Genomic DNA, 15,564 nt, shown 5'->3' on the forward strand with positions numbered 1-15,564 from the left:
TTGAGGAATGGTTTGTCTTTTTATAAATTTGGCTCGTTTTACTATTTTAAAAATAAATTTACTTATTTATTTTTAGTTTTCAACATTCGCTTCCATACAATTTTGAATTCCAAATTTTCTCCCCATTCCCCCACCCCAGGAGGGCATGTAAATTGATATAGGCTCAACATATGCATTCATATTAAACCTATTTTCACATTAGTCATGTTGTAAAGAAGAATTACAACCAATGGGAGAAACTATGAGAAAGAAAAAACAAAAAGAGAGAGAGCAAATAATATTCTTTGATTTATATTCAGACTCTGTAGTTCTTTTTTCTGGATGTGGACAGCACTTTCCATTGTGTGTCTTTTGGAGTTGTCCTAGATCTTTGTATTGCTGAGAAGAGATAAGTCTATCAAAGTTAGTCATCTCCTGGTTCTTCTCACATCACTCAGCATCAGTTCATAAAAGTCTTTCTAGGTTTTTCTGAAGTTTGCCTGCTCATCATTTTTATAGAACAATAGTAGTCCATTACATTCATACACCACAACTTGTTCAGCCATTCCCCAACTGATGGGCATCCCCTCAATTTCCAATTCTTTGCCACCACATATAGAGCTGCTATAAATATTTTTGTACATGTGGGTACTTTTCCCATTTGTATTACCTCTCTGGGATACTGACCTAGATGTGGTATTGGTGGGTCAAAGTTATGCACAGCTTTATAGCTCTTTGTGCATAGTTCCAAATTGTTCTCCAGAATGGTTGGATCAGTTCACAACTCCACCAACAATACGTTAATGCTCCAATTTTCCCACATCTCAAGAATTTATCATTTTTCTGTTTTGTTGTATTAGCCAATCTGTTAGATGAGATTGTGGTACCTCAGAGCAGTTTTGATTTGCATTTCTCTAATCAATAGTGATTTAGAGCTTTTTTTTTTTATATGACTGTAGATAGCTTTAATTTCTTCCTCTGAAAACTGCCTGTTCATATCCTTTGACCATTTATCAATTGGGGAATGACTTGTATTCTTATAAATTTGACTCAGTTCTCTATATAATTTATAAATGAAGCCTTTATCAGAGACACTGGTGGTAAAAATTCTGTCCCAGTTTCCTACTTTCCTCCTAATCTTGGTTGTGTTGGTTTTGTTTGTGAAAAAAAAAAAAAGCTTTTTAATTTAATGTAATCACGACTGTCCATTTTGTGTTTTATAATGTTCCCTATCTCTTGTTTGGTCATAGATTCTTCCATTCTTCATAGATCTGACAGGAAAATTATTTCTTTACTCTTCTAATTTGCTTAGAGTATCACTCCTTATGTCTAAATTGTGTGCCCATTTTGGCCTTATCTTGGTATACAGTGTAAAATGTTGGTCTATGTCTAGTTTCTGCCATACTTTTTTTCCAGTTTTCCCAGCATTTTTTTGTCAAATAGTGAGTTCTTATCCCAGAAGCTGAAATCTTTGGGTTACCAAACGGTAGATTACTATAGTCATTGACTACTGTGTCTTGTGTACCCACCCTATTCCACTGATCCACCACTCCATTTCTTAGCCAGTACCAAGTAGTTTTGATGATTGCTGCTTTGTAATATAATTTAACATCTGGTATGGCTAGGCCACCTTCACATGTATTTCTTGTCATTAATTCCCTTGATATTCTGGACCTTTTGTTCTTCCAGATGAAGTTTATTATACTTTTTTCTAACTCTATAAAATCATTTTTGGTACTTTGACTGGTATGGCACTGAATAAGTAATTTAATTTAGGTAGAATTGTCATTTTTATTACATTGTCTTGGCCTCCTCACAAGCACCTGATATTTTTCCAATTATTTAGTTCTGACTTTAATTGTGTGAAAAGTGTTTTGTAATTGTGTTAATATATTTCCTGGGTTTGTTTTGGAAGGTACAGTCCTAAATGTTTTATAATGTCTACCATAGCTTTAAATGGAATTTATCTTTCTGTCTCTTGTTGTTGGGCTTTGTTGGTAATATGTAGAAATGCTGATGATTTATGTAGGTTTATTTCATATCCTGTAACTTTACTAAAATTTATTATTTCAAGTAGTTTTTTCACTTGATTCTCTAGGGTTCTCTAAGTATATCATCATATCATCTGCAAAGATTGATAACTTTATTTCTTCTTTGCATATTCTAATTCCTTCATGTTCTTTTTCTTGTCTTATTGCTAAAGCTAACATTTCTAGTATCATATTGAATAACAATGGTGGCAATAGACATCATTGTTTCACCCTCCATCTTATTGGAAATGTATTTGGCTTATCTTCATTATATAAAATGCTTGCTGAAGGTTTTAAGTAGATGTTACTTATCATGTTAAGGAAGACTCCATTTATTCCTATGGTCTCTAGTGTTTTTCATAGGAATGGGAAATTTTGTGAAAAGCTTTTTTTCTGCATCTATAGAGACAATCATATGGTATCTGATAGTTTCGTTTTTCATATGGTCAATTATACTGATAATTTCCCTAATATTGAACCAGTCCTGCATTCCTGGTATAAATCCTACCTGGTCATAGTGTATTATTCTTACAATAAATTGCTATAATCTGTTTGCTTATTTTTTATTTAAAATTTTCCATCACTTTTCATTAGGGAAAGTGGTATATGATTATCTTTCTCTGTTTTGGCTCTTCCCGGTTTCGGTATCAGAACCATATTTGTATCATGAAAAGAATTTGGTAAGACTCCTTCTCCACCTGTTTCCCCAAATAGTCTATATAGTATTGGAATTAATTGTTCTTTAAATGTTTGATAAAATTCACTTGTAAATCCATCTGGCCCTAGAGACTTTTCTTCCTAGTGAGTTCATTGATGGCTTATTCAATTTCTGTTTTCTAAAATGGGGTTATTTATGTATTTTATTTCCTCTTCTGTCAATCTGGGCAATTTAAATCTTTGCATACATTCATCTGTTTCGCTAAGATTGTCAGATTTCTTGGCATACAGTTGAGCAAAATAGCTGCTAATTATTGTTTTAATTTCTTCTTCATTGGTGGTGAATTCACCCTTTTCTTTTTTGATACTGGTAATTTTGTTTTCTTTTTTTTTTAATCAAATTAACCAAAGTTTTATCTATTTTATTTTTTCCCATAAAATCAGATTTTAGTTTTATTTATTAGTTCAATAGTTTTTTATTTCAATTTTACTAATCTCTCCTTTGCTTTTCAATATTTCCAATTTGGCATTTAATTTAGTTTGGTAATTTAATTAGATTTTTATTTTTTCTAGCTTTTTTAGTTGCATGAATATTTCATTGATCTCCTCTTTATTTTGTTCATGTAAACATTTAGAGATACAAAACTTCCCCTAAGAACTACTTTTGCTACATTCCATAAGTTTTGGTTTGTTGTCTCATTACTGTCATTCTCTTGGATGAAGTTATTAATTATTTTTATGATTTGTTGTTTGACTCAGTCATTCTTTAGGATTAGATTATTTAATTTCTGATTATGTTTTAGTCTATCTTTCCATGGCCCTATATTACATGTAATTGTTATTGCATCATGATCTGAAAAGTATGCATTTAATATTTCTGCCTTTCTGCATTGGATTGTGAGGTTTTTATGCCCTAGGACATGGTCAATTTTTGTGTAGGTGCTACGTACCACTGAGAAAAAGGTATATTCCTTTCTATCTCCATTCAGTTTTCTCCAGAAGTCTACCACATGTAACTTTTCTAAAGTTCTAAAGTTTTCTAAAGTTCTTAACTTCTTTCTTGTTCATTTTGTGTTTAGATATATCAAGTTCAGAGGAGAGGAGGTTGACATCCCCCACTTGTATAGTTTTGCTGTCTATTTCTTCAGGTAACTCCTTTAACTTCTCCTCCAAATATTTGGATGCTATACCAATTGATGCATATATGTTAAGCAATGATATTATTTCATTGTCTATGGTGGCTTTTAACAGGATATAATTTCTTCCTTATCTCTTTTAATAAGATCTACTTTTGCTTTTGCTTTGTCTGAAATCAGGATTGCTACCCCTGTTTTTTTTTAACTTCAGCTGAAGCATACTATAGTCTACTCCAGCCTTTTATCTTTACTCTGTGTGTATCCCTCTGTTTCAAGTGTGTTTCTTGTAAACAACATATTGTAGGATTTTGTTTTTTAGTCTATTCCGATATCTGCTTCCATTTCATGGGAGAGTTCATTCCATTCACATTCACAATTATGATTACTGTCTTTCTCTGTTTAAGCTTTTATTTCTCCTTTCTCCCTTTACCTCCTCACTAGAGTTTTGTTTTTGAGTGTCACATGTTTCAATCTTCCCTCTCTTCTATCAGCCCCCTCCCTTTTCTTTTCCATTTTCCTTACTATTTCTTCCACATCTTCTAACCACCACCTCCCTTTTCTTTTCCCCTTCCCCTCATACTGCTTATGTGGCAAGTTAGATGTCTGTACTTGAATATATTATTCCCTCCTTGAGTCAAATCTGATGACAGTAAGGTTAAAACAATGCTTATCTCCCTACCTTCTTTCCATCTACTGTAATATGTTTTTGTGCCTCTTCATGTGATGTAATTTACACTTTTCTACCTCCTCCTTTCCTCTTCTTCCATTACAATACCCTTTTCACCACTTAATTTGTTTTTTTTAATCATCACATCAAAGTCAATTTGCACCCACATGCTTTGTTTATGTATATCCCTTCTAAATATCACAAGAAAGATACAGTTCTCAAGAGTTGCAAGTACCATCTTCCCATGTAGGGTTCTAAACAATTTGCCCTTATTGAATAATGTGTTTTTTTTTCCTGTTTATCTTTTTATATCTCTCTTGAGTCTTGTATTTTAAGATCAAATTTTTCATTGAGTTCTGGTCTTTTCATCAGGAAGGTCTGGAATTCCCCTATTTCATTGAATGTCCATCTCCTCACCTGAAAGATTATGCTCAGTTTTGCTGGGTAGTTGATCTTGGTTGTAATCCAAGTTCCTTTGCCTTACAGAATATCATATTTCAAGCTCTCTGATCTTTTAACGTAGAAGCTGCTAGGTCCTATGTAATCCTGACTATGGTTCCACAATATTTGAATTATTTCTTTCTGGCAGCTTGAAGCATTTTTTCCTTGATCTGATAATTCTTGAATTTGGCTGCAATATTCCTTGTCATTTTCAATTTGGGATCTTCTTTTGATGACTATTTTCCCTTCTGGTTCTAGGACCTCAGGGCAGTTTTCCTTGATGATTTCTTGAAAGATGCTGTCCAGGCTCTCTTTTTCATCATGGCTTTCAGGTAGACCAATAATTCTTAAACTATCTCTCCTAGATCTATTTCCAGTTCTGTTGTTTTTCCAATGAAATTTTTCACATTTTTTCTTCTTTTTTCACTATTTTGAATTTGTTTGACTCATTCTTTATGACTTATAAATTCATTAGTTTCCACTTTCCCAATTCTAATTTTTAATGGATTGTTTTCTTCGGTTAGCTTTTGTACCTCCTTTTCCATTTTGCCAATTCTACTTTTTAAGGAGTTTTCTTCAGTGTACTATTTTCTATTTTGTCAATTGTATTTTAAAAGGAATTGCTCAATTTTTCTTCTACTTATCTTATTTGACTTCTCAAATCTTTCTTCAGTTCTTCCAAGAAGGCTTTTTGGGCTGAGACCAGTTCACATTCCCCTTTGAAGTTTCAGATATGAGTATATTGACGATGTTGTCTTCTTCTGAATTTGTGTTTTGATCTTCCCTGTCCCCATACCAAGCATCTATAGTCTTTGTTTTTCTTTGTTGCTTTTTGCTCTTGGTGTTTGCCTTTCTCCCAGCTTTTAAAATTGATCTGTGCTTCTAGGGCACTGTGGGAACTGTCCCACACTTCTTGTGCTGGGGGCTAGGGATCTCATTACTGGCTTTGTGTGCTGGGGCCTCAGGTCCTGGTAGCTGGAGGCCATAAGGGTCTAGTAGCTTAACTGGTGCTGAGCTGGAGCTGGTGGTGGCAATAGTGTGATTGGAGGCCAGACAGGGTTTTCCTGCATTTCCCCAGGGTTACATTGAAGCTTATATGATAGGGGACAGGGGTGGGGATGGTCTGGCCAATAGAGGTTGCCTCACCTGGGGCTGCACTAGAGTACAGGTTCTTTCAATTGCTAGTGGATGCCTGTGTGCCAACACACGTGGTGGTTCTCCATGCTGGCGTCTGCTGGTTCCCCTGGCTGTGCCAACACATGCCAAGGCATTTGCCAAGGTTTTCCTGGTGTTGGTGCTTGCCTGCTCCACTTCTTAGGGCTCAGGACCTTCCACTGGTTTGCTGGAGTGGGGCTTGCTGCTGGCTTGCTGGGACACCTCCCATCCTATACTGGTCCCCTTCAGCTGCAGCAAGAGGCACCTTTCCCATCAATCCCCCTAGCCTCATGAGCTACAAGATTGCTGCATTTTATCTTTCTGTTGGTTCCCCAGTTCCAGCATTTTTCCTGGGGTGGTATTTTCTGCATTTTTCAGGGTCAATAATTGACAGTGAAAGTGACTTATTGCTCACTCCACCATCTTGGTTCCCAGAAGTCAGTTTACTATATTTTTGAGAAACAAAGATTTATCAGAGAAACTTACTCTAAAATTTCCCCCAAATTTATTGTTTTCTTTCTAATGTTGACTGCATTAGAATTTTGTGTGAAAACATTTAATTTCATATAATTAAAATTATCAATTTTACTTCTTGTGGTACTCCTGATCTCTCATTTGATCATTTTCCATATTTCTGATGTGCTTGTAATTTAGTTTTATCACCCTTTATGTCTAAGTTATTTGTACACCTTAACCTTATCTTAGTGTACAGTGTAAGATGTTAGTCTATGTCTAGTTTCTTCTAAACCACTTTTCAGTTTTCTAAGCAAATTTTGTTAAATAGAAAGTTCTAACCTTAAAAGCTTGGTTCTTTGGGTTTATCAAACACTAGATTACTATTGTCATATACTAATGCATATTGTGTACCTAATGAAATCCAATTTATTCCATAGCCAGTACCAGATTGTTGTCCTGATTACTGATTTTAATAATGTTTGAAATCTGATAGTGCTACACTGGCTTCCTTTACATTTTTTTTTTCATTGCTTTTCTTGATATTCTTCACCTTTTATTCTTCCAGATTATTTTTTTTTACTTTTATAAAATAATTCTTTGATAGTTTGATTGGAATGGTATTGAATAAGTAAATTAACTTAGGTAGAACTGTCATTTTCATCATATTAGGTTAGCCTACCAATGAGCATTTAATATTTCTCCAAATGTTTAGGTCTCTCTTTATGTGAAGAATATTTTGTAATGTGTTCATATAGTTTGAGTTTGATTTAGAAGATAGACTCCCAAGTATTTTATATTGCCTCTCATTATATTAAATGAAATTTCTCTTTCTGTCTCTCCTGGCTGGATTTTGTTGGTAGTTTATAGAAATGCTTATGATTTATGTGGGCTTAATTTTTATCCTGCAAATTTGCTAAAGTGGTTGTTTCAATTAGTTTTATTTGATTCTATAGGGCTTTCTAAATATACCATCACATCATATGAAAAGAGTGATAATGTTGTTTCCTTATTGCCTATTTTTATTCCTCCAATTTATTCTTATTTTATTGATATAGCTAGCATTTTAATATAATATTGAATAATAATGATAATTATGTATGTCCTTTCTTTACCCCTAATCTTATTTGGAAAACTTTAAGTTTATCCCCATTACAGATTCTGCTTGCTCTTGGTTTAGGTAGATACTACTTATCATTTTAAGAAAGACTTACTAATTCCTACACTTTCTAGCATTTTTAATAGAAATGGGTGATGTATTTTATCAAAAAAAAAGCTTTTTCTGCATCTATTGAGATAATTATGATTTTTTTGCTTTTGTTATTCATATGATTAATTATGTTTATAGTTTGCCCAATATTGAATGAGGACTATATTCTTGGCATATATTACGGCTGATCAGAGTGTATGTTCTTTTTGATATATTGCTATAATCTCCTTCCTAGTATTTTATTTAATTTTTTTTTGCCTGGATTAAGGGAATTAGTATATAGTTTTCTTTCTCTATTTGTATTATAAAAGAAATTTTGTAGGATATCTTCTTTAACTATTTTTTCAAATAGTTTATAGTATTAGGAGAAATTGTTCTTTAAATGATTAGTTGAATTTATTTGTAAATCCATCTGCTCCTGTTTTGTTTTCTCTTACCAAGTTCATTTATGTTTGTTCAATTTATTTATCTAATATAAGGTTATTAAAGCATTTTCTTTCCTTTTCTGATAACAGTTTATATTTTTGTAAATGTTCATTAATTTCACTTGAACCAATTTAGATGAGAGTTAAGTTTAAGCATTGTCTGCCCTCTCCCACCATTTTCCTTATACTGCAAAATCTCTTCCCTATGTACTTCTTTTATGTGAGATAATTTACCCCTTTCTTCCCCTCCCTTCTTTCTTCTCCTAGGACCTCTTTCCTTCTCATCCATCCACTTTTTTCCATCACCCCAACGTAATCTCCTACTCTCTGTCAATATAGAAGACTTATAACAACCCTAATAATTATAAAGTGTTTAGAAGTTACATGTCATCTTTCCATATAGGAATATAAACAGTTTAATCCTTTTGAGTTCCTTATGATTTCTCTTTTATGTTTACCTTTTTATGTTTGTTTTGAGTCTTGTATTTGAAGGTCAAATTTTCTATTTAGGTTTGGTCTTTTCATAAGGAATGTTTGAAAATCTTCCATTTCATTAAATATCATTTTCTCCCTGGAAGGATTATATTTATTTTTACTGGATAATTTATTCTTGGTTGTAAACCTAGGTTTTTTTCCTTCCAGAATATAATTTTCCAAGTTCTTCACTTCTTTATGAGGTAACTGCTAATCTTGAGTGGTTTATGACTGTGTCTGTATTTGAATTGTTTCTTTCTGAATGAATCCACCTTTCAATTTGTATTTTACCATATGCATCTAAGATATTGGGGTGATTTTCCTTTTTAATTTCATTAAAATGATTTTGAGCCTCCTTTTTTTTATCATGACTTTCAGGCAATTCAATAATTCTTAAATTATCTCTCCTTGATCTATTTTCCAGGTCAGTTGTTTTGTTGAAGAGAGATTTCAAATTATTTTCTTTTTTCATTCTTTTGACTTGGTTCTATTGTTTCTTGATGTCCCATGGAATCATTTGCTTCTATTTGCCCAATTCTAATTTATCAGGATATATTTTCTTCAGTGAACTTTTGTAGTTCTTTTTCCATTTGGCCAATTATGCTTTTTAAAGAGTTATTTGCATCAGTAAAGTTTTGCACCTCTCTTTCCATTTGACCAAACCTGGTTTAATTTTCTTCAATATATTTTTGCCTCTTTCTGCAAGTTGTCATTTTTCTTTAAACAATTTTCTTTCTTTACTCTCATTTTCTTTATTCATTTTTTTTCTTTTCTACTCTCATATGATTTTAAAAATATTTTTCAAGCCTTTCAGGAATTCTTGTTGGACTTGTGTCCAATTTGCCTTTTTTTTCTTTCAGTCTTTGCTTGTAGCTGTTTTTACTTAGTTTTCTTCCCCTGAACTTGTGTCTCATTTTTCCCTGTCACATTCATTGGGTTTTATGTTCAGGTTATTTATTGTTACTGTTGTTTGCTCTTTTTTCCAGTCTACTTCTTGACTTTCAATTCATGTTTAAATTGATTTCTGTTTCTGGTGTGTTCATATAGGGAAGAGTCACTATCCTAAGCTTCAGGCTTTTTTACATTGCTATTTTCAGAGCTAATTTTGGGGTTTGGGAAGTTTTTGATATTTCCAAGGTGGTATGATCTGGGCAGAGGTGTGATCACATCTCTCCTGCTCTGTGCTCTGGTCTTTACCCAGCAAGGGTCCCTGATCCTTCGGGACTAGAAGTGATACTGCTCCTCAGGTCCCCCATTTTGTCTTCAATGAAAGTGCTTTTCTCTGTCTTTAAATTATCACCCCAAAATGGGTATAGGCAATGCAATTGCCAAGCAACTTCCAGTTCTTCATCCAGTCCTAGAACAGTTATCCCCTGCAATCTCTTTTTCACTAATTGCCAGTTCTCTTTACCATTTCTGACTTGAGAGCAACTATTCCTGTTTCTGTCACCACCACCTAGCTTCACTAGTGGTATTTTATCCATGTGGGCTGCAGGCCAGTTTCCCTTCAACCTCCTAAGTTGTATTAAGCTGAAAGAATGTCTCATCTGACCTTTTGTTGGCTCTGCCACTCCAGACTTCAATTTGAGGAGTTATTTTAAAATTGTTTCGAAAGGAATATTGAGAGAGTTCAGAAGAATGCTTTATCTATTCCACCATCTTGGCTCTGCTCCCCTGGCTTGGATATCAGCAGAAGAGATTTTATTTTATTTGTCTGTCTGTCTGTCTGTCTATTGTTTTCTTTTATTGGATTTATATCCCTAGTGCTTAGCACAATTCCTTGCTCACAGCAAGAATTTAATTATTACTTATTAAATTGGATACCATATGCATATATGTGTTGAAGCAGCTTGAATCACGGATAGAGAGCTGGGTCTGAGTCACAAAGATCTGAACTCAAGTTTGTTCTCTCACACTTGTTAGGTGTGTAAATCATTTTATATCTATGTATTTTGGATAACTTCCTAGGGCTTATCCATTAAGTCACAGACAGGTTATAATCTTCCCTGGAAAGGGAAAGGAAGTTCCTTTCCCTAAAGAAACCTCATGTCATTCCTCTTTCTGTGTGTGTGTGTGTGTGTGTGTGTGTGTGTGTGCAACATCACAGTGGATAGAAAATCCGCCTTGTAGTTAGAAAGACCCAGATTCAAGTCTTAGCTCTGGCATATACTTCTGTACTCCTGCTTTGGGTGTTTTTTACTTCTGTTTTTATTTTTTGTTTTCATCCAGAGGGACAGTCCAGTATTTCATGCTTCATATGCAAAATCTATGAATCTTAATTAGCTGAGCAAAGGTAACTTGTTTCAGGCTTGAGGGGGAAAACTGTGAGATAGTTAGAAGACATTGAGAGAAATTGTTGCAGGAGAAAAACATGACCTTTTGAATGCTTAACAAGAGATTGAAGCACCATAGACATGTAGGGAATTGGCCCCTCACCCCTTGTCTATCTATTTGTAAAGCTTACCACCCTTGAAATAGTGAAGAGCAGACTTCCCACATCAATCTCTTTCTCTCTCCTGCTTCAAGCTGAAACCCTATCTTATTCCCAACCAAAGCTCTTTCATTCTTGTGTATCTTTGATCTATTCTAATCTGAATAACACATTTTAACATGTATAGTGTTTACCTTTCTCTTAGATAAACGTGTTTAATAGCAATTTATCATGTATTTTTGTGCCTAGTATGGTGGGAAGGACCTAGTTGGCAAGTATAAGCTAAGTGCTACACTCCCCTTGAGAGTGATCATGGAAAAACAAAACATTGATCCTCTCCTTCCATTTCTCCCCCCCTCCAATCTTGGAAATAAGACAAGGAAGAAGCAAATATCCAGTCATAGTCCTACTTTTGCTGCTCATAAATGCAGAAATCAAAGTCTATCTGGGAGAAAGATGGCCAAGATTGCAGTTCAGATATTTATTACTGCTGTATGTGAGCCCTCATTACAATGAATAACATATATATGTAGTGTTTATATATATATATATATATATTTGCATTCACATACATGTGCTTATACACATACATATGAATATATAACCACAATAGTTGAGAAAGAGAGAAAGCAGCAAAGTAAAATATGATATACTGTAGTGGTAGTAATATAATTCATATCAATAATGATTCTGCTTACAATACTTCAATAGCTACATTGATTATACTTGGAATAATGAATTGCTCTTGTTAATAGTAATTGGAACACACTTCTTTAAACACCTATCATTGCCAATTTCTGTTTCCCAATAATGGAAAATTAAGACTGCACAGATAAAAGGATATTATAAAGGTTTATTTGGGGGAAAACATGCATTTTTTATCATGTGAAATCTTATTTGAATTTGACTGTATTGTAAACTTACAGGTTCAGTGTAAATTGAGAGATTTATAATTCATGAAAAGTTCCCTTCAGTAGATATGAATAATTCTGTTCTGGATTTAATCCTGTGGGGAATATGTAGTGTATTTATCAAAATTATTTAGCACTTTAATATTTTAAGTATTTTTATAATTTTTCATTTTAGTTATTATTCATAACAGTCCTATGAGATAATTTAATATTATATTTCCTATTTGACAGATTAATAAATTGAGGAACCAAAAGATTAAATAACTCCTTTAGACTGCTCAGAGGCAGATATGACTTCAAAATAATCTACCCTAGTCTGGTGGCTGCTTAGACAATTAAACTAACATTTTTCAAAATTGTATTTTTTTGATGAATACTATATTTAACCAGATGACATCCAAAAACATTTGTAAAGGGGGACTTATTTGGCCAATGATCTCCACTAGAATTTTCCTCAAGAAGATAGGTGTAGGAAGAGGTAAGTGTATGTCAATTATATTTGAAGACACTGATTTATGCTAATGTAAAGAATTTTATCAATTTATTTATTTTATTTATTATTTATTTATTATTTTTAAATTAATTTATTTTGATTTATCAACAATCACTTCCATAAGCTTTTGAGTTTAAAATTTTTCTCCACTTCCATCCCTACCTCCCTCCCAAGACAGCACGCAATCTAATATAGGCTATACATATACATTCCTATCAAACTTATTTTCACATTAGCGATGTTGTAATTAAGAATTAGAATCAATGGGAGGAACCACCAAAAAGAGGAAACAAAACACAAAAGAAGAAAATAAATAGCAAATAGTATGTTTTGATTTGGATTCAAACTCCATAGTTTTTACTTCTCTGTGGATAGCATTTTCCATCATGAGGCCTGTGGAGATGTCTTAGACCCTTTTATTGCTGAAAAGAGTTAAGTCTATCAATATTAGTCATCACACAATATGGCTGTTTACCTGGTGTTGGCCTGGAATAAGCAACACTGGAACTCTAGGGGTAGGATTGGGTGGTTTGGTCATTGGAGGTTGCCTGCATTTCCTTTCCTTACCCTTTCTTCAGCTTTCAGATGGATGTGCAGGATGTTTACCTGCCCCTTGGAGCACTTCACAGAGTTTTGCTGAGGCACTGGGAGACTGCTATAGAATGCCAAGGCACCTGGTGGTTTTCTGAGCTGGTTTCCACTGGTTCCCCTGACCCCACTGAGGCACTCAGTGGCCCAGGTATTGGTGTTTGCCTGCTTCACCACCTGGGTTTTAGAATCTCCTTCTGGTATGCTGAGGTGGGGCTTTCTGCTAGCTTGCTGGGACGCCTCCTGTTCTGTACTGCTCCCCTTCCTCTAGGGCAAGAGGGACCTTTCCCATTAATCCCTCAAGCTCCCTGGGCTACTGGACTGCTGCACCCCATCTTTCTTCTGGTTCAGCTGTTATAGGGTTTTTCCTGGAGTGACATTTTCTGGGCCTTCAGAGGTTGATAAGGGAGGATAAGAACAACTTACTTCTTACTCTGCCATCTTGGCTCCTGGAAACAGAAGTCGAGTTTTATCAGTTTTCAGGCTTTGGGAGTCATATAGGGACAAAGCACACTAAAAGGAGTTAAAGTCACCAATCCAGTAGAGTCAAACTAAAAAAGAAATGGATGCCCATGAGTCCGTATTGATTTAGAAAATCACAAATTAACATTATCTATATCGTATAGTATTTTTATTTATTTTGTTCTACATTCCCAAGTATACCTTATATCTGGTTTTAGCCACACTTGAGTGTGGTACCTGCTTGCTGCTGCTTGCTGCCAAAGGCATGGGATTTAACAACTCTGCTCTAGTCCATAGTGAGCTCTCTCTTCTATGAAATCAGTGTACTTTAGTTCAGTTTCATGAAAGAATATTCTAAATAGCAAATTTAGTCATGGAATAGACTAATTTGGGAGGAAGCAAGCTGCTTGCCATGAGGCTAGCAAAGATTGAATACCCATTTGTCAGAGACACTCTAGGAAGGACAGAATGGACAGAAGGACATTGTATTAGGTGATCTCTCAGGTGTCCTGGAGCTCTAAGATTGTATGTCTAGTTTTATTATCTAATTTATTGAATAATTGATCATAAGCTACTTTGTGAAATTTTATGTCTTATTGTTCGGAGCTTAGTTTGTAGATGGGGGAATGGAAAGAAGGGAATGTGAGCGACATTGCATAAGATTTGGTGATGATGACCCCTTACCATTAGGGGGTTACCAATCAGAGGAGATAACAAGATCTCAAACTTGGGCGACCAAAGCAAGGCTGGGGACATTAAGAAATAGAAAAGTTATGAAGGAGAAGTAGGTTTGATAGAGAGAGGTGATGAGTCCAGTTTTACACAGGTGCCAACAAAACAAAGTATCTAACAGAAGTTGGAATTGTGGTATTGGAGTTCAGGAGAGAGGCCAGGATGAGGGATACAGATTTCATGAGCCATATGCATAATTCAAAAAAGAATAAAATAGTATTTATGCTGGGTCAACACATTGTTTATCAGGAATACCAAAGCAAACAAGTGGATTATGAGTTGAAGTGAGTAGTGAGTCCACCACATTGCCTTGTACATAGAGATAATGATAAGGATTGGACTTGTAATGATATTACTGAAATAGGGTGTTCCTTGTGCTCTACCGATGCAAAGGGACACCTTTTCTGTCACAAATAGTCTTTTTTATAATATTTTGTTTTTCCCCAATTACACGTTTGAACAATTTTATACATTTTTTTAAAGTTTTGAGTTCTACATTCTCTCTCTTCCTTCCCCCTCTTCCCCCTGAGACGGTAAACATGTACATAATTATTCATTAAAAAAAAATTTACATATAACCAGTATGTGTCAGAGGCAGGGAATAGTTGATGAGTATCAAGGACAAGGTGGGCCAACTCCCTTCCTGAAGAGGGGTAGCCTGATGCAGTGTGAAAAACACTAGATTTGAATTCTGAGGACCAGAATTATTATCTTTCACTGTGTGACCTCAAATATGTTACTTTACTTCTCAGGGCATCAGTTATTTTCATCACCTGTAAAATAATAGAGAGGACAAGAAGCTCTACCCTACTAGGTCTAAATCCATGAGCTTATAATCCTTAGGTTGGTCCTGAGATGATTTTTTTGTTAGCATATAAATAAATTTTCATCTTATAAATATATGATTTTAAAGTATCCCTTTCATTATGCCACATGTTCCACTGAAGTGGGATTTTTTTTTAATTTAGGAGAAAAAACTTTCTAATTTATTACATTTTAAGTGTATTAATATTTAAATTTCTTCATAAGATTAAACCCATCTTCTAGCCTGTTGAAACATTTTTGGATTAATGATTACATACATGTGTGCATGAATGAATGAAAAAGCATTTATTAAAGGCTTATTGTTTGCAAAGTACTGTCCTAAGCACGCAGGATACAAACACAAAAATGAAAACAGTCCCTGTCCTCAAGGAACTTATATTACCATGGAGGAGATAATACCCAAAGGGCAGTGGTGACCAAAAAGGGATATTTTGCTATAAAATGTTACAAGGACAACAAGTGAAGTTGTAGAGGAATATATTGCCATACCCTTTT

Source organism: Vombatus ursinus, unplaced genomic scaffold, assembly GCF_900497805.2.
Source record: "Vombatus ursinus unplaced genomic scaffold, bare-nosed wombat genome assembly UNPS02007408.1, whole genome shotgun sequence".
Classification (NCBI taxonomy): domain Eukaryota; kingdom Metazoa; phylum Chordata; class Mammalia; order Diprotodontia; family Vombatidae; genus Vombatus; species Vombatus ursinus.